Here is a 15,564-nt window from a genome sequence, read left to right as displayed (position 1 = left end):
ATGCCAAGCCAGAGGAATCAGCTAGTGGAGAGGTCCTGGAACTAGTCTCAGAATAGGAGTGACCAATGATAAAGTGTGGGGAATCATTCAGGCTCTCCCCTAAAAGAATGTTTCTGACTCAGCTGACTGTCCTTCACCCAGAGTCAACAAGGTTTGGGGTCATGGAAAGTTCAAAATAAAAGGTCTGGGAGAAGATCAGGTGGTGATGGCACGAGGGTACTGATTAACCTATCTGTAATGTATGTGCTTTGGATTGGTCTTTGTTGTATTCTGGTGGTGGTAGCATGAGGATATTGATTGACCTGTAACTGTATAAATACCTCTGGAAAAACAAACCCAGCACCAGCCCAATGGAGAACACTGACCCAGGAGCGGTCATCGACCAGTAGAGATATTGACCCAGGAGCAGGGGTTGGCCAGTAGAGATAGTAGGCTGGCACCCCCCCCCCGATGTTAGAATAAATTAAATATTCTGAGAATCAAATTCTTAGAGTTAAATTCTTCATCCTCACGCCTCTCTTCAGAACCCATACTTTTGCCGGCTGGCTCTGGCAATAAAGTCTCAGCACAAGACTGAAAGGCCAGGAAACTCATTGGAACAACGATGGTGAAATCCAGTTCTGAAGAGAAGAGCTGAGATCCCATATTCCAGGCGAGAGCATATGCACCTTTCTCAGGAGGAACCCTGTCTGTCTTTGTGCTGCTTCACCTTTTTATCCAAGTTCCCCGCCTATCAGAGCAGTGCTGCACACATCCAGGGCATGACTTCCCCTTCAGTCGGCCATCTCACATGCCAATCATCTCATCAACACAATCACATAATCTTAGTAGTTTAATAATCGGTCATGCTAACAATTCAGAATATTCATCCCAGAGATGAACAGACCCTCACAAAGGTCTTATCCTTGCTTGAGCACTGTCCATTAACTCTTCATTGCTGTTTGACATAAGCAACTTAAAGGTGGAAGGCTTTATTTCTGATCAGTTTGAGGTTTGTCCATTTGCCAGTGCTATTGCTTTGGGCCTGAGATGAGGCAGAGATGTCTTGGCAGAAAGGCTCGGCTCACAGCAGCGTGACACAGGGGTGGGTGGGGAGGAAGAGCTGGAGATGAGAAACACCTTCCCAGGCTGGCCCCAGTGGCCTGCTGCTTTCCCTAGTCCCTCATCCTGCCTCCACTGCCTCCCAGAGGCATACACAGCTATTGGTGGATGAAGCCATTGATGAGGTCAGACCCCTCGTGATCCAACCATTTTCCAAAAGCCCCACCCCTGAGCTGTGTTGCCTTGGGACCAAGTCCTTAGAACTTGAGCCTTTGGGGGACATCTCAAATCTAAACCAGAACCACCAAGTTAGGGGGCTTAAGTGAAACATTGTCACTTCATAGGTGATGATCTAAAGTTTAAAATGGATCTCTTGAATAAGCATTGGCTGGCTTAGATTTCTATCTGGTTGCTGTTGACAATGATTCCTTGACTTATCCACCTTTAGAGACCCCTTGTACTCTTTCTCTGACTCCTTGGTTCATCTCCGTGACACCCTCTTTCATCTCAAGCCTGGCTACATGTGTTAATATGTCTGTGACCTTCACCTGAGCTCTGGCCTCTCTCCTCCGCTTTGTCTCTAGTAGCCCTTTTCCGACTGTGGCTTCCAATATCTGAATCCTAAATTTAGCTGACAAGTTTTCAATATATTCCCCTGATTTCTTCCAGGCGTGTAATACAACATATTCATACTTAAAGGTTAAGCCAAGAATATCTTCAGTGGTCATTGATCTGCCTCCACCTCGTACCCTTTTGGTACTATTCCAGAATACCTGGTGGAGAGATAGTAAATTGGGACAGGATGGATACACTGTCATTGAAAACAGTAGTACTGAAATGGTCACTTAGAGAAGTGACCAGGGCCAAATCATACTGGAAACTGAGGAAAGGGTAGAATGTGTGTCAGGATATCCTTCCATGTGGACAAGTCTTTCTGCCCTGATCATTGTAGCTTCCCCCTCTTCCTGCTGCATGCATTAGCCTGTACTGCTGAGCCGTGGCCCTGAATGAGAACAAATGAACCAAGTCAGTGAGCATGTAGCCCGCAGAGCCCAGTCATTCTCAATGAAGACAGACTGGCTGTCACTTTCCCTAGGGAGGGATCAGTGCCCACTGCAGCAAGGAGCTTCCTGTTCCCTCATCCTGATGTAAATTTTGCCCTCAGACTTTGTACACCCTTACTTAGGTACATATCTGTCTTCCTCAGTACCAGCCCAAGCTAAGTAACATTGACAGTAACTTCCATTGCATTCAAGGATGGTTGGTCTTAAATCCCAGGCTTCCTCTTCCACAAAAGAGGTGACACTGCTGTGCATTTAAAAGCCTAAAATGATATCTAACACCATAGTGAAGTTTTCTTTCCATATCAATTTTACCTTTGTTTTGTCATGTTAGAACTTACATTTCGGCCAGGCATGGTGACGCACGCTTGTAATCCCTGCTCTTGGGAGGCAGAAACAGGAGGATTGTGCTGATTGGAAGCCAGCCTCGTTGGCTTAGAGACCCTGTTTCCAAATAAAAATATAAAATAGGTCTGGGAGTGTAGCCCAGAGGTAGAAGGGTCTCCAGGAACCCTAGTACCACCAAAAAACAAACTCACATTTCTTCAGAGACATAAAATAGAGCATGGGTGTTTAAGTTTTCACCCTCATGAGAATATTCTGACCTAAGTAAATGCTTGTACTTCATATAGAGAGAAGTATGTAGAAACAAAGCAAAAATGACCAGCATCTCATTAATGAGTACCACATGCTCACAGGCTTTGTAATCATCTGCCGTGTCTCCGATGGTTTCCATCTTAAGTGAATTCTAGATTACTTCACACACAGCTTGAAATCCAAAGTAAAATTGATGGCAGTTGTGTGGTGTCGTCCTTTCCAATTGGATATTTGTTTAATCAACTTGTGCAGCATACTTTAGGAAGATACTGAAGTTAGCTGTCCTGAGGGTGGCAGACAGTCTGCATTACTGTCACTCAGGCACATACATCCCTACAATTCAGCCTGAAAGCTGATTATCCTGTGATAACCAGTAGGTATGTTCTGTCTACACCAACATGTCAGATATAAATGTATCTGATTTTTGGGTCTTGTTTGATTCTACTTGATGATTTGGCATACCTGGGAAAGCAAGCTCTCCCTTGTAGGGATCCCTGTACATTACCTGGTTCATGTAATTCTATAGCAATTGACTTCTAGTTACAAAAATTACACATGGTATTTTTACTACAACCATTTTCAAAACATGGCTCTCTGAGGCATTAGTTCTCACTCTGCCTCTTAGATTGTTGAAGGAGAGCTTCAGTGTTGACCTCAACCACTTACACTAAGTATAAGTTAGGGCTAGGCAAGTACCTTATCAAAGAGATACCTTGTGTTGACCACACAACTCTACTATATTTATTCTGGAAATTATTGGAAAGAACTCAAAGCTGGTATGGGAAACACTATTTTTCACAGAGAAGAAGAAAAGCTGGGTGTCTCAATTTTCCTTTAGGTATTTAGTATTATATAATGTGTTTGCAACAGCATACTCTGTATTTAAGGAAAGATGGTTTAAAGCTATCTAATTATCTTCTTAGCCCTTTGTGAGCTTTATCTGTGCTTGGAACTTTCTAAAACTAATTCTTTGAAGCATTTTCACTTTATGGAGGAATATGGTCCCTTGGGTCCCCAGCATTCCACCTTCTCCAGTCCCACGACTTCCAGTGCCACCTGGAACTGAAAGTCTGACTTCCAATGTATCCTACAAGGAATGATTTGGAAGGAAACATGAGTTGTGTTGAGAGCAGTGGGCTCTCTTGCAGCCTCTGACCTCAGGAACCAGAGTTGCATTGAACGTGCACTGACTTGCTGTTCAAAAGCTTCCGTGGGTATTTCCATCCTCCAGAGGTGTACATGGGTCTCTTGGGATCCTCATTCTGCAGGCCTCTGGCCAGAGTGTGTGTCATCCATTAGTTTGCTTGTCTCATGCTATTTCTATGTACAAGTCAAAGTGGGGTTCAGTCCCAACAGATTTGAAACTGAATCTTTGTGATTACCTGGAAGAAATGATAGCTCTATTTTATTTCTGCAAATGTCTACAAGATGTTGAATTCATGGATGCTGTTGAATGTGAGCCTGGGGCATACTGACTTCCATAATTTTCTGAAGCTAGGCTCTCAGAAATGATTTTGTAACCTGTTCTAGATCATTAAATATCCCTTATTCAAGACTGTGGATGTAGCTCAGTGGTAAAGCACTTGCCTAGCATTTGCAAGGGCCTGGGTTCAATCCTAATTCATTCTCTCTCTCTCTCTCTCTCTCTCTCTCTCTCTCTCTCACACACACACACACACACACACACACACACACACACACACACTCCCTTGCCTGAAATTCTTGGAACCAGAAATGTTTGAGATTTTGAAGTATCTAAGGTTTTGAAATATTTATAGACTTTAGTGGTTGAGCATCTCTAACACACAAATTCTGAAGTCCTCCATATATGATGTCAGCAAGTGATTTTTGAATTACAAAGCATCTTAAATTTTTGGACGAGCTGATGCTCAACCTTGATAGTAGTAACTCTGGGATGCCTTTCTTTGGTCTGTGGGTTCTTTATCTCACTGGTTTTAGGATTTCTGCCTGAGATGTGATTTAGATGTGCTCATTTAGAAACTGATCACATCTTGGTCTTGGATGAAGGGTCATCCACCTGGGCTGGACCTCACTAAAAGCTCAGCAGATGGATACTCTTACTCCTGCATGCATGCAACTGCTTCAAAGAGGAGGTAAACAAATTTGCCCTGAACATTCATCTTGGTATTGGTAGCACCACAGGAAAAATGATTTCCTTGCAGGGTGAGCAGTGCTGGTTATAACTGGCAGAATCACCTACCCTGGGCAACCAGAGGTAGCATGTAGAGTTGTCAGTGAGGTGACCAGGTGACGCTCTGGTACAGGAACTTTGAAATCCTGCTCCATGCGATAAAATTAGGGGTCAAGGGTATTTTCAGGGTTGGGGAAGCTGTTTCTCATACCTCCCATGTCTGAGCCCCTTTTTGGCTCATAGTTGATAATGTTCTTGGAGATATTTTCATTCCTTGGAGATAAATGGAATCATGGGAGGAGAAACAATTGTTGAAGCTATGTATCAAATATACTGTTAGTGCATGGAGGAAAGGGTCCCATCTCTTGGACAACTCCAGTGTGAGGTAGGTACCTCAAGGCCAGATCTGAGTTTAAGGACTCTGCTCCTGTCTCAGCTTCTCTGGCTATAAATATGATGAGCAGTTGACCAGTGGGCTGATCCTGGACAAATTCCAGGCCACCTCTAGAAACATATTCCTCGAGGGAAGTTACCAGTGCTATAAGATATAAAGGCATCAGAACATTGAGCATATCTCCGATTTTCTTTCAAATTTCTTCCTTCCTCGGGCTGCAGAGCTACAGGTCAAATGGTTTTTTTTTTTTGAATGAGGCTGTTGTGGCAGTAGTTCATGTGCTTTTAGTGTTGCCTATTGCCACCATTTTTTTTTGGAGAGGGGGAGGTGTGAGAGTACTGAGATGCAGGCTCCTGCTTGAAGGGTTAATGAAGCAACTCTCATTCTTGAGAAGCAGCTTGGAATGCCAGACTGGGAGGCAAGCATACTTCCTCTAATCAGTGAGCTATGAGTCTTGCCGAGTTGCCTTCAAGGTCGGAAGCAGCTCCGGCCCTCTCTCTGAATGTCCTTCCCAGCATAGACATCTCTCAGAAAACTTACTGGTATGATAAACAGCTTGAAATGTTATGAGCAGTCACAGGTGTTCTTTGCTTGTAATTGTAAAACAAAAGTTGCTTTGAGACTCATCCTTTGGCTTTACTCACACACATCCATTGTTGCTTTAAGATAACCTTGTAATGTCTAAAATAGTTAATTTGTCTATGGATCCCATAGAAGCTTTCTCTATAAAAGTCTGATTGCTCTTTCAATAAAACATGCAGTATACATGAAACCTGCATCCCCTGTGTCCCGTGAATCGGCTTTACCCTTAGGTCTCCAGTGCACTAGACACTGACAGGGAGGGATGTTCATTGTGCTGACCTTCTTGAACTTCTAAATTTAATATCCAATAGTGAACTCATATGCTGTGTAGGCTCACCACCTCCTCTTTCACTTTAAGTATTTTGGGTCCTTGATTGTTCAGAGACAGAATTTGATTGCACAGAAACATATTAGTCTCATTTCTGCTGAGTACCACAATACCAGACTGGGTGAGTTAAAAAGGATCATTAGGCTCATTGTTTAAGAGATGCAAGGTCCACACTCCGCATCTGCTGATGGCCTTCTTGCCAGCAGAATACCAAGATTGCACAGGCTAAAAGTAAATAACAGAAAGGGAGCTCATGTATGTGTATGTGTCTGTTCCTTCTGCCTCTTATAACACTCCAGAATTCAATCATAGGGCTTCCACCCTAATGCCTAATCTAATTCTAATCACTTCTCAAAAGCTCTATTTCTAAACTCTATAGTCAAATTAAGTTTCTACCTTAGAAGTTCACAATGCAGATTAAATTTTAACACACACAGCCTTAGTCACACTGTGTCCAAACAGCACAAAGCATCTTAGTCACTATTTTGCAAGTCTGTGCATAAAATTTAGATGTACTCTAAGGTCACAAGGATGCTGGCCTTGGGCACGGGCTCTGGGAAGCAGGGCTAACATTCGCCAAGGCTTGGGCCCTGTTCACTGACGTGTGCCACTGACACCTTGGGCAGAGACACTCACCTGAGGGCCGTTACCTGGGCATTGTCTTGGACTATTATGGTGGCTGGTAGAATCCTTCCACTCCTTCAGTCTTGGGGCTGATTTCCACCTGTGACATTCTTACTTGCAGTGCATCCACAACAATGACTCTGGGATTCCAAGTTAAGATCCTAATATATACTTGAAGAGCTGGGATGAGTAGCGAGGTCTGGTGGGGGCAGTGTGAGTATGGTCTGTAGGGGCCTTGAACAACTGAATACAATCATTTCTTTCAAAGCAGAGTGCCATAGAGAGTTGGTAAGGAGATGGGCAGGACAAAGTTTATGCTGGGAATGTCCTCCACATGCCTTGAGCATGCTAAGCTCCAAGTCAGTGACATGCTGAAATCTATAGGGGTTTCCAGGGAAGACAGCAAGACTTGGTTTACTGCCATGTGTGAATACTCAACCCTGTGTACTCTGGGGGATTCCCAGTGCTCTTTGAGCATGTCCAAGGGCCTGAGATCCATCCTCATCCATGGATGACATATACATTGTCCCTGCTGTAAGCCTTCCCTGTACCTTGTAAAATCTGTAGATCCAAGTTCTTCCTCCTTATATCCATGGGTGGGTCATCAGCATTGCAGGAATTTCTCTGGGTTGAGAAATAGGAGTGTGTAGACCTGTCCAGCTTCCTTCCTCTACTCTGAACATACCTCAGAGCTGCCTGTCTTGCCAAAGTCGCTGCCACCATCCAGCAGGATGAATTTCCTCAGGTGATGGACATGGCACTAGAATGTGAGTTTGGAGTCAGAGGAGTGTTGCTTGTTTACAGCCTTTTCATGACATTACTTCTGATCCTGGGTTCTGTCTGGTTTGTTTGTGGATCTCACAGAATCTTTTCAGCTGGGCTGTGCACAGAGTGGCCTTTGGGCCATATTCCATCATGTGTGCATGCATAGTTTTAAAGAGCCTGATCACTCTTGGGACCTCATTCGGTAAGTTGGACTAGGTAAATAGTTTAGGCAATGTCCTTGTTCTTCTTAGAAGGGATTTATCTGCTTCATCTGTCTTTTTGCCCCTTGATCAACAGAAAACATTTTTCTCTGTGCTTCTGAGATGATGTAGCTCTGTATGAAATCAGGTGGACTTTATAGGTGAGAAGGTATGGCCCGAGCTAGTCTATCCATACCAAAGTCCACCTTCACAGAAAATGAGCTCTGTGCCTGCTGCAGCAAGGAACTGCCTGCTCCTTCTGTCTTTGCTGGACATCATCCCTTGGTAGACCCGAATGGGGAAATGTTTAAACTCACCTGGAGTCTACCACTCATACTTTTCATCTCTGCCTCCCACAATCCCTGATAAAATTCAGGTGGCAAAAACCTTGAGAATAAGTAATTCTTTATATTCGTTGAGTTGCCTTTGAAATTTTATGCCTCCTGCAGCAAAAAATGGGTGAGGGTGTGTTTAGTTGACTTATTTATCTTCTATGGTGGATCCGCCTTTCTTGTCATGAATTTATCTGAAATATTGTAGAATAGTTCTTCACCTCACCTCAAACTGCTTAAGAGCAAAAAGAACAATAATTTCAGATTTCTATACATGTATACATGTTTATTTTAATAAGTCAACTACATTTGAAGTGTAGCTTTATATCCTTTCTGATTTGTGCTTCATATACTATATTGGTAAGCACTTTTCATACTTCTTGGAGAATTGAGATCAAAGGCAAAAACAGCTCAAGCCATGTGTCATACACGTGTGCAGCCTGCAAATGGCTGGAGGGAAGTGTCTCATTTCTTGGGACAGCTCTATCACCCCTCAACCTGTGGTGAGTGGGGACCTGCTGGCCAGCTCTGAGCACTAGATTCTTGGCATGCTCATGGGTACATGTAGCCAGTGTGATGTGAGTTGAACTTGGGCTGTGGGGACCCTGGCTGTGCTATGTACAGTGGAGGTCAGCTCTCTTGGCTCAGACATTTTCCTCTGGAAGTTTTCATTATTGCTAGGCGTAGGGGAATGTTCCTGAACACATCCTTGAAGTTAGCCTCTCTTTAGAAATATTAAAAGGCCCTTTTTCCTGAAGCTCCTGGCCTTCTTTACTACTGAAGATATATTTTAAAATTGGGAATCTTTCCAAATACTGGTACATTAATACATTTTGAAATCACTTCCCAATATCGGTACAATATACATGCCTTATTGTGTGTCTTCCAAATTTTCTTCCGCAGGCTGAAATGCTATAAAACTGAGGCCATAATTGTGGCAATAACTATTATATGTGTAGTCTGCTGTGTTGAGGTTTACTGGGAGTTTCTCATACTGACCTTGATCCTCAAAATTCTCCATCCTATGGTGGGGACATGATCTGTGCAGGATCACTCCTTCTCTTTCCTCTTTTACTACTGAACCCATTCTTATATTCTGTAGACCAATAGTCTTAGGTCATAAGGTGTTCACTGCTTACCAAGAGTGTATACAGAAATGAGATGGACTTCAAGAGGACCATGAGGCTGAAGCCTATGGGCATAAACTCCAGGAAAGAGAGCAAAATGTGAACAGGGGGATGACAGAAACTGTTCATTGAAGTTGACAATTTCCATCTCGGGTAGAAGGACTGCTACCTGGACATTGTCTTGGAGATCATCGTGACCTTCTGTGGGAGTTTTTCTTTTGCCCTGCTGAGACTTAGGGCCAGGATGAACAGGAATATCTTGGGAATAAGTGTGGTCTCCTATCTTAGCATATGATCTCAAATATTATAACCAAACAACAGTTATCTTTCACAACTGTTCTGGAGAGAAATGGCATGGCCAAGTTTAGACTCGGCATGTCCTCTTCATTCTGAGTGTGCTGACTTTCAAGTGATGTGTCAGAACTCAGTGGAGTCCTGGGAGGTAGCAAGGTTTAGTTTACTGCTGTGTGGATGTTCCAACCTCTGTCCTCTGTTGGGTCCCCAGTGCTCTTCATGTCTTCCTTTCTGTTTGAGTGTGTTCTGAGGACTGAACTTGTTCCTTATGTGTGGCTTACCAGCTATATTGTCCCTGTCAGATCTTCCTTTTACCTTGCAGAAATCTATGGATCCAAGGTCCTTCATTCTGTTCTCTTGGGTGGGTCTTCAGGCCCCTAAGGGTCTCCTGGGGTGAAGGAAAGAGGTATGTGTGGACCTGTCTCTGCCCCAACCATGCATCAGGCCCTGCCCTGGCACACAAATTTGGAGCCAGATAAGAATTGTTTATATTCACAGCTCTTTGCTTATGATTCTGTACGCTGTGGGTAAAGTCTGTGGTGCCCAATAATTTACTCTATGTGCATTCTGCATAATGTAGCATGTTGGCCAATTTGGCTATGTTTCTGGAAAGGCCAATTACCCATTCAGCCTCTTCAGTTGGGAAGTCTGAGAGGAAAATGATGTGGATAATATCCAAAGAACCTCTGTTAAGGGCTCTTTTTGTCGGGGCCCACTCGGCTGGACCGAGATGGCACCCAGGCTTGTTGCCAGCGTGGATTCAAGATGGCGCCTAGGCTTGCAGCCAAGTCATGAGACTCACAAGATGGACGTCTCCTTGAGCATGCGCAGTGAGCCATGCTACATGCCTGCAGAATGATCAGTGACGCCTACCACCAGCCTGCCTATTAGAAAGTCAGAAGTGTGCATGCCCTAGCTGTGGAAGCTTGGGGTTGGTAGGGAATAGAGGGAGGGATTATGATGCTGATATATATTGTGCTTGTTGTATGCATTATCAGACATATTAATAGACATATTAAAAGAAGGAAGAAGAGACATATTAAGGATCCATTAAAGAAGAATTCATATTTCAGCTGAAGAGGTGTCTGTGTCATTCTCTAAGCCCCTGCGGGTCAGAGTCTTAGGGGACGATATCTTTTTCTCATTGTTTTTGTCCCTGGACTTCAGACATGTGGGGAGCCATTAAGGCTTTCCCCTAGATTAGTGTCATTGACTCAGCTAACTGTCCTTTGCCCAGAGTCAACCAGGTTTGGGGGGAAGATCAGAAGGTGATGGCACGAGGGTACTGATTAACCTATCTGTAATATGTGTGCTTTGGATTTGGTCTTTATTGTATTCTGGTGGTGATAGCACGAAAATGTTGATTGACCTGTGGCTGTGTATAAATATCTCTGGAAAAACAAACCCGGCGTCAGTGCAATAAAAAATGAGATTGACCCCAGGAGTAGGCACTGGCCAGGAGCGTCGATGCAATAGAGAATACTGAACCAGGCACAGTTGTTGACCAGTAGAAAATCTTGACCCAAGAACAGGGGTCGGCCAGTAGAGATAGTAGGCTGGCGGCTCCCCCACATTAGAATTAAAAATTCTTTATCCTCATGCCTCTCTTCAGAACCTGTACTTCTGTTGGCTGGCTCTGGCAGGTGGTGGCCCATACAGGGAAATTCTGAACTAAAGACCCCGTGAAGGACACCGCTAAATATAAAAGGAGCACGGTCGATGATTTGTGGTGGCGGTGAAACGTGGAAATTGTAATATATAATAGGTCACTAAAGTAGAGCTTTGTGCTAGAGAAATGAAGACAGAAAATGAAGAAATAAACTAAGATAGAAAATGAAGGCACCTAATGTAAGAGTTGTAAAAATCCAATGGGTCAAAAAATGTTGTAATATACAACGGGTCAAAAAATTTTTTGTTTTTTGTTTTTTGTATATATGTTAAAAGATATGCTTTGTGTTAAGCTTCCTAAGGAAGAAGCTGCTGCTCAGTACCATAGAGATGAATTACTTTTTTTAATATCACCACTTCAGGCAGCTATAACTCAGGCTGCAAAAAACGGAAAAGATACTAGGAGATTCAGAGTTTTCCTGGATACTGAAGATGCTAATGGTTAAGGAAATGTTATTAGATTTCTTGAATGCCAACAAAACTGGGTCAAGGATGTGTTATTAATTTCTTAAATGCTGACAAAACTGGTTGCACAGCAACAGATAGATATTGGCATCCATCCTCCAAAAACAATTTTGCTTTAGTAAAATGGAAAGATCCTTGCACAGCAATTTGGAAAGGTCCTGAGCCCGTACTAACATGGGGAAGAGGGCATGTTTGTGTTTTTTCATAGGATGAAGATAATGCATGGATACCTTAGCAGCTTGTGGGACATATGGATCAAGAAAAAATAGAAGACTCTCAGATTAACGCTGACGACTGAAACATGGGCTTACATTCCAGATCATCCCATACTTCATCCAGCTGTTTAGGAGCAGCGTGAGATCCCTGTCTTCAGTAACAACTCACGATTGCTGGGACTTCTTGCTTTGAATTTTGCACCCATTGCGGAAACTTTTGGTTATGCTGAACAAAGAACTGGTAAAAATGTCAAGAAGATGGGATGTCTACAGTTGACACCCGTGGTATTGCAGACAAGTACAGAGACTGATATTTTGGATGGAGAATTGATAGTACAGAGACGGATAATAACTGTTATTCAAAAACTTTTGATTATTTGGGACAAAGATTGATAGTAAATGTGCTATTGAAGGTTTGGTCTTATGGGGCCCTGGTTACCCAGGGAAAGAAGATAAAAATGTTAGTCCACTAATAACTTGTTTACTCTATTAAGCAGATTTGACATGTAAAAATCATTGTGTTAATTGGAAAAAATGTCTTACTGAAATGCCTCTTACTAATATTCTCAATATCTTGTTTGTTAGAGACTCAGGACGAAGCGTGGTCTTAGGACAAAGTGAGACATTTTTATTTAGCAAAAGTGCACAATTTACGTTTGAAAAGTACCCCCATTTAAGAGGCTGGTAGCCAATGATGGGTAAGATTTCCTTGGGACAAGGAGACCTAAAACAGGATATACAGCTTATCAAAAGATGGGTAATCCTTGATACCTGAAGGAAACAACCTAAGACAGGCACGGTCTTCTTTGAATATAGTAAAAAAGGGGAAATTGTGGGGAGCCATTAAGGCTTTCCCCTAGATTAGTGTCTCTGACTCAGCTGACTATCCTTTGCCCAGAGTCAACCAGGTTTGGGGGGAAGATCAGATGGTGATGGCACGAGGGTACTGATTAACCTATCTGTAATATGTGTGCTTTGGATTTGGTCTTTATTGTATTCCAGTGGTGACAGCACAAAAAATGTTGATTGACCTGTGGCTGTGTATAAATACTTCTGGAAAAACAAACCTGGCGTTGGCGCAATAAAGATGAGATTGACCCAGAAGTAGGCATCGGCCAGGAGTGTCGACGCAATAGAGAATACTGACCCAAGCGTAGTCGTCAACCAGTAGAAAATCTTGACCCAAGAACAGGGGTCAGCCAGTAGAGATAGTAGGCTGGCAGCTCCCCCACATTAGAATTAAAAATTCTTCATCCTCACACCTCTCTTCAGAACCCATTACTTTTGCCGGCTGGCTCCAGCACAGACCTATTCCTGTGTGGCTGATATGTGGCTCTGCATGAGGCAAGTACATCAGGAGTGAGGATGTGGCCCGGGCCAACCCAGTAGCTCTGCTGAATTCCAAATGCCAAAGTGTCCTTTTGAGCATAAGAGGGATGCACTCAGTGCCTACTGCAGCCCGGAGCTACTGCCATCTCTGTGAAGGAGACTCTGCCCCTCCCTCCTCCTCGTCTCCATTCTGCTTCCTGCAGCACTGCTTTAGTCAAGTGCTTGGCAGCATTTAACTGATTAACTCTCTAGGAACAATCTTTGGAATGCAAATGAGAACATGTTTAATAAATTTAATCCACTTTATATACCATGTATACCTCTCTTGACCTGAGGAGTCTAAATATTATAGACAGTTCAACTCACAGCTCAATGCAAGTAAAAGAACCCTAGGAAGTTCCTATTTTCACACTTGCTTGGTAAACTATTTCATTGCTAAATATCTCTATAGTTTGTTTATTTATTTATTTATTTATTTATTTTGGTGGTACTGAGGTTCCTGGAAGCCCTTCTACTTCCGGGCTACACTCCCAGACCTATTTTTTTTAAATTTGGAAACAGGGTCTCCTAAGCCAGCGAGATCCTCCTGTCACCGCCTCCCAAATGCGGGGATTACAAGCATGCGCCACCACACCCGGCCGACCTATTTTATATTTTTATTTGGAAACAGGGTCTCTTAAGCCAGCGCAGCTGGCTTCGAATCTGCACGATCCTCCTGTCTCCGTCTCCCAAGCACGGGGATTAAAAGCGTACGAGTGTACGCCACCATGCCCGGCCTCTCTATAGTTTAGGTTGAAATATGATTTGGAGTCTTTATGTCCTCAATGTTCAGTTCTTGTAAAGTATCCCTTTTCTAATCTTAGAATTCCAAAAATGGTCCAAATCTTGAGTTTGAACAACCTACATTCCTTTTTGGTAACAATGTTTTGACAAGAATTTCCTGACATTCTATTTTTAGCGTCCACACATTTTAGGGATCCTGTTTTAGTTTTGATGGCCTTTCCCTTACTTGAGAATCTTGGGGTTGAATGAGAAAGAGGGGTGAGATTGTTTGAAGCCCTCAGCGTCCCTGGCTGGCCTGTTGCAGATGCCTGGGTTGGGCGCTATGTTGACCTCAGTGGAAGGTGCCACCAGATGTCTTTGGCTTTGGCCACCACTGTGTTGAGGTATTGGACCTCTTCAAGTCAGCCCCTGCTGGAAAGAGCTTCTGTCACGTTTTCATCCTGGCATTCCTGTTCCTGTGTGTCCACATGGAGGTCATCTCCAAGCTAGAACCCTTGGAGTGGTTCAGGTGTAAGGTTCTCAGCACCTCCAGCCCCAGAGGAGGAAGTCCCAGCATTTCACTTCCAGGGCTGTTCCACTCAACATGAATTCCATGAAGACTTATTTGTGGATCTACATCTCCAAAATCCTTCTCTTTATGATTCTCTAGCTTGATGTATTGAGCTGCCTTCTAGGTGCTGTTGGAGAGGTGAAATTAAAGGCCCAGTAATGTCAGTGCCATGTGCAGGGCCGTCCCACTGTTAGATCCTACCTTTGACACAGAAGAGGAAAATTTTTTTCTTTTGTTCTGATCATAGTTTAAAACTCAACCAGGGTTGCTCTAAACATTGTGTCTGGAAGTGGCCCTGACTTCATCTGAAGTGAATTGGTCAGAGATAATTTTCCAGCTAGAAAAAAACACCTTACTTGATAATTCTGTGACTTTGAAATACCATCTGAAGGCTTCTGGCCTCTGACCATATGTGCTGTGATGGGTGTCACCCATCATTTTATGCATGGTTGGGTGGTTTCTTTTTCAGATGCCTTCTATATAGATAAGGAGAGCTGAGGGGATGGGAAGGGGGAGAGGGAAATCCCCTAATTACATGGTGTACATTTACAAACATATCAGTCACTAAGCCAAACAGAAGGGGGAAGGGAATAGGGTGGGAACTGGGGAAGGGCTAAATGAGTGATGTGTGCATGTGTGCCTCTGTCTTGTACCCCATTAAGATGGATGACTACTACAATGCACCAATAAAAAATAAAAGTGGATGGGTTCTACTTAATAGTGTTCGCTATTTCTTTTAACCAGAAGGACTCCTTGAATAAAGTTTTCTTGAAGTACACTATATTTTACTTTTTCTTACCCCTATGTGCCATCTAGCACAATTCAGCATTGAGTAAATCAGAAATTTAGCACTGGGCCGGTTCTGGTGGCGCACACTTGAAAGCCAAGCATTTGGGAGGCTGAGACAGGAGGATGGTGGTTCACAGACAGCCTCAGCAACTTGGTCCTTAGCTCACTAATGCCCTTTGCAATGCAGATCCTGTTTCATAATAAAGAAAATATAGAGCTGGGGGTGTAGCTCAGTGATAGAAGGCCCCTGGGTTCCATCCCCAGTACC

This window comes from Muscardinus avellanarius (genome assembly GCF_963383645.1).
Source record: "Muscardinus avellanarius genome assembly, chromosome: 6".
Lineage (NCBI taxonomy): Eukaryota > Metazoa > Chordata > Mammalia > Rodentia > Gliridae > Muscardinus > Muscardinus avellanarius.
The sequence above is the reverse complement of the archived record's forward strand: the minus strand, read 5'-3'. Positions refer to the sequence as shown.